We start from the raw sequence: 5425 nt of genomic DNA on the forward strand, positions 1-5425 counted from the left end.
TTTTGCTTCCGGTGTAGCTCAGCTGACTCAGCACTGCAGAGACTTCCTGTCAGGACATGACGTCAGCTACGAGATCCCTCACTGTTGTACATGTGCCACTACAATGCTGTTAAAGTACTCCAAACCAAGTAAAAGTCCTACATTAAAACGCTAAAGTAAAAGTATGTCAGTATTATCATCAGATTATAGTAAAAGTATGTCAATATTATCATCAGGTTACAGTAAAAGTATGTCAGTATTATCATCAGATTATAGTAAAAGTATGTCAGTATTATCATCAGATTACTATCATCAGATTACAGTAAAAGTATGTCAGTATTATCATCAGATTATAGTAAAAGTATGTCAGTATTATCATCAGATTACTATCATCAGATTACAGTAAAAGTATATCAGTATTATCATCAGATTACTATCATCAGATTACAGTAAAAGTATGTCAGTATTATCATCAGATTATAGTAAAAGTATGTAAGTATTATCATCAGATTACTATCATCACATTACAGTAAAAGTATGTCAGTATTATCATCAGATTATAGTAAAAGTATGTAAGTATTATCATCAGATTACTATCATCAGATTACAGTAAAAGTATGTCAGTATTATCATCAAGTTACTATCATCAGATTACAGTAAAAGTATGTCAGTATTATCATCAGATTACTATCATCAGATTACAGTAAAAGTATGTCAGTATTATCATCAGGTTACTATCATCAGATTACAGTAAAAGTATGTCAGTATTATCATCAGATTACTATCATCAGATTACAGCAAAAGTATGTGAGTATTATCATCAGATTATAGTAAAAGTATGTCAGTATTATCATCAGATTACTATCATCAGATTACAGTAAAAGTATGTCAGTATTATCATCAGATTACAGTAAAAGTATGTCAGTATTATCATCAGATTACTATCATCAGATTACAGCAAAAGTATGTCAGTATTATCATCAGATTACAACAAAAGTATGTCAGTATTATCATCAGATTACAGCAAAAGTATGTCAGTATTATCATCAGATTACAACAAAAGTATGTCAGTATTATCATCAGATTACAGCAAAAGTATGTCAGTATTATCATCAGATTACAACAAAAGTATGTCAGTATTATCATCAGATTACAGTAAAAGTATGTCAGTATTATCATCAGATTACTATCATCAGATTACAGTAAAAGTATGTCAGTATTATCATCAGATTACTATCATCAGATTACAGCAAAAGTATGTGAGTATTATCATCAGATTATAGTAAAAGTATGTCAGTATTATCATCAGATTACTATCATCAGATTACAGCAAAAGTATGTGAGTATTATCATCAGATTACAGTAAAAGTATGTCAGTATTATCATCAGATTACTATCATCAGATTACAGCAAAAGTATGTGAGTATTATCATCAGATTATAGTAAAAGTATGTCAGTATTATCATCAGATTACAACAAAAGTATGTCAGTATTATCATCAGATTATAGTAAAAGTATGTCAGTATTATCATCAGATTACAACAAAAGTATGTCAGTATTATCATCAGATTACAGCAAAAGTATGTCAGTATTATCATCAGATTACAGCAAAAGTATGTCAGTATTATCATCAGATTACAACAAAAGTATGTCAGTATTATCATCAGATTACAGCAAAAGTATGTCAGTATTATCATCAGATTACAACAAAAGTATGTCAGTATTACAGCAAAAGTATGTCAGTATTATCATCAGATTACAGTAAAAGTATGTCAGTATTATCATCAGATTACTATCATCAGATTACAGCAAAAGTATGTCAGTATTATCATCAGATTACTATCATCAGATTACAGCAAAAGTATGTGAGTATTATCATCAGATTACAGTAAAAGTATGTCAGTATTATCATCAGATTACTATCATCAGATTACAGCAAAAGTATGTGAGTATTATCATCAGATTACAGTAAAAGTATGTCAGTATTATCATCAGATTATAATAAAAGTATGTCAGTATTATCATCAGATTACAACAAAAGTATGTCAGTATTATCATCAGATTACAGCAAAAGTATGTCAGTATTATCATCAGATTACAACAAAAGTATGTCAGTATTATCATCAGATTACAACAAAAGTATGTCAGTATTATCATCAGATTACAACAAAAGTATGTCAGTATTATCATCAGATTACAGCAAAAGTATGTCAGTATTATCATCAGATTACAGCAAAAGTATGTCAGTATTATCATCAGATTACAACAAAAGTATGTCAGTATTATCATCAGGTTACAGTAAAAGTATGTCAGTATTATCATCAGATTATAGTAAAAGTATGTCAGTATTATCATCAGATTACTATCATCAGATTACAGTAAAAGTATGTCAGTATTATCATCAGATTGCTATCATCAGATTACAGTAAAAGTATGTCAGTGTTATCATCAGATTACAGTAAAAGTATGTCAGTGTTCTCATCAGATTACAGTAAAAGTATGTGAGTATTATCATCAGATTACAGTAAAAGTATGTCAGTGTTATCATCAAATTACAGTAAAAGTATGTCAGTGTTCTCATCAGATTACAGTAAAAGTATGTGAGTATTATCATCAAATTACAGTAAAAGTATGTAAGTGTTGTAATCAGATTACAGGAAAAGTATGTCAATATTGTCATCAAATTACAGTAAAAGTATGTAAGTATTGTAATCAGATTACAGTAAAAGTATGTCAATATTATCATCAAATTACAGTAAAAGTATGTCAGTATTATCATCAGATTACAGTAAAAGTATGTGAGTATTATCATCAAATTACAGTAAAAGTATGTAAGTGTTGTAATCAGATTACAGTAAAAGTATGTCAATATTGTCATCAAATTACAGTAAAAGTATGTGAGTATTGTAATCAGATTACAGTAAAAGTATGTCAATATTATCATCAAATTACAGTAAAATTATGTCAGTATTATCATCAGATTACAGTAAAAGTATGTAAGTATTGTATTCAGATTACAGTAAAAGTATCTAAGTATTGTAATCAGATTACAGTAAAAGTATGTCGGTCAACCACGAGTAACCCTGCGCTCTGAGAACTCAGGGTTACTCGTGGTCCCTAAAGTCTCCAAAAGTAGATCAGGAGCCAGAGCCTTCAGCTATCAGGCTCCTCTCCTGTGGAATCATCTTCCTGTTACGGTCCGGGAGGCAGACACCGTCTCCACATTTAAGACTAGACTTAAGACTTTCCTCTTTGATAAAGCTTATAGTTAGGGCTGGCTCAGGCTTGCCCTGTACCAGCCCCTAGTTAGGATGACTTAGGCCTAGTCTGCCGGAGGACCCCCCTATAATACACCGGGCACCTTCTCTCTCTCTCTCTCTCTCTCTCTGTCTCTCTCTCTCTCTCTCTCTCTCTCTCTCTCTCTCTCTGCACTGCATGCTGGGAGTCTGAGTGAGTGTGTGAGTGGCTGTGTGGAACGAGTGAATGGGAAAGTTTGTGACACCTTGATCTTCCTTTTTCCTCTCTGCATGTTTCTTGGTGACAGGTAAGAGAAGTTTAATTCATTGATTTGTTGTTATCGCTGTAAGGAGCAAACTAGTGGCGTTTGTACCGTGAACCATGGCGTCCCTCCCCGAGGAGGGCTCGCCGCCCATGTCAATCAGGCATGGGGTCAGAGTAGTGGCTGACGCTCGGTACACGGTAGAGCAGGTGCTCCTGGCTCTAGGAGAACAGATCGGATGAGCAAAGCCGTGGTGGCTTTTGTTCGGGAGGAGCGTTTGGTTCACCTGTTGGTTGAAAAAGGCCTGGTGCTGGATGATCAGTATGTTGCTGTGTCTCCGCTGTTTGTGCCATCTACGCGTGTCACCGTGTCAGGTGGACCTCCTTTCATCCCGAACGAGCTGCTTGAAAAAGAACTGACGAGGTTTGGAAAGTTCGCTAGTGGTTTGAGAACAGTTCGTCTGGGCTGCAAAGACGCCAGACTGCAGCACGTTCAGTCCCTGCGGAGGCAGGCCTTCATGTACTATTTAAATAATCAGTCGCAAACTCTGGAGGTGTCCTTTAAAGTCAAGTTTGAAAACGGGTTTTACACTGTGTATGCAAGTGCTGGCAGCATGAAATGTTTTGAGTGTGGTGATGTCGGCCACAAACGTTCATCCTGCCCGCACAGGCAGCAGGCAGCGGGCAGCTCAGGTGCGCAGCAACCTGAAGGTGAGGCTGGCAGTGGTACCTCGCACAAGACGCAGCCGGCAGCGGGTGACACCGCAACCGGTGACCCGCAGCCTGCTGAGCAGGAAAATGAAGTGAACGAGCGAGATAAGCACGGTGTTCACGGAAGTGATGTGAATGAGACTGAGGCTCAGCCTGGCTGCGGCCACAATGGACAGGAAGAGACAGCTGACTCTGTAACTGCTGAGTCCTGCAGAAGAAATGTTGAGGATGAAGATGATGAAATGTGTGAGGATGACAACCTGTCACAGTTCTCTGAAGCTGTGTCACAGGATGACCCACAGTCATATACATTACAGGAGATTAATGATTTCCTCGATGAACGTTATGGCAGGCAGGATGTGGAAGTAACAGATTTCTTTCCAAATGTGGACATGTTCATCCGCTCGGTTATGAAAATTCGTAGAGTGGTTGGTTATGAACAACTGAGCAAACAGAAGAGGTTTCGACTGAAAAAACTACTGACCAAAATTAGAAAAGAAAAGCGAGAGAAGACTTCTCTCAATGTGTGAATATTAAAATGGGTGGTTCACAAGAGGTGTCTTTTTCCTGGAAAGGTTTTTCTGTCCTCTTCTTCCTCTTCTGTTTTTTATCAATGGAAAGGCTGCAGATAGGAAGCTTAAACATGAACGGAGGACGGGATAGGGATAAGCGAGGGATGGTAGCTGAGCTGAGTAGAACTAAAAACATAGATGTGTTGCTCTTACAGGAGACACATAGCTCAGCCGATAACGAGGTAGACTGGGAAACGGGCTGGGCGGGTCAGGTTTTTTTGAACCATGGCACCAATCTTAGTGCAGGGGTTGCTATTCTTTTCTCACAGTGCCTCCATTTAACAAATGTCTCAGTATGTAACGTAGAGCAGGGCAGGATCCAAATCATTCAGGCAACAATTCGAGACATTTCTTTTGTCTTTATTAATGTGTATGCACACACATCTGGTGCTGATCGATTAAGGCTGTTTAGAAAACTAAATGACAAACTTAAAGAGTTCAATAGCAGCACAGTGATAGTGATGGGAGGGGACTGGAACTGCTCTACACATCATACAGTTGATAGAAACTCAGAGGAGCCTCATCCACCGTCAGCCTCACTTCTGTCCAGTGTAGTCGCAGGAAATGACCTCACAGATGTCTGGAGGAAACTTAACCCGACAGTCAGGCAATACACATGGGTGAGAGCTGTGGAGGGTAATGTGAGAGGTGCTAGGTTAGACAGG

This window comes from Epinephelus fuscoguttatus, linkage group LG18 (assembly GCF_011397635.1).
Source record: "Epinephelus fuscoguttatus linkage group LG18, E.fuscoguttatus.final_Chr_v1".
In the NCBI taxonomy this organism is placed as follows: Eukaryota; Metazoa; Chordata; class Actinopteri; order Perciformes; family Serranidae; genus Epinephelus; species Epinephelus fuscoguttatus.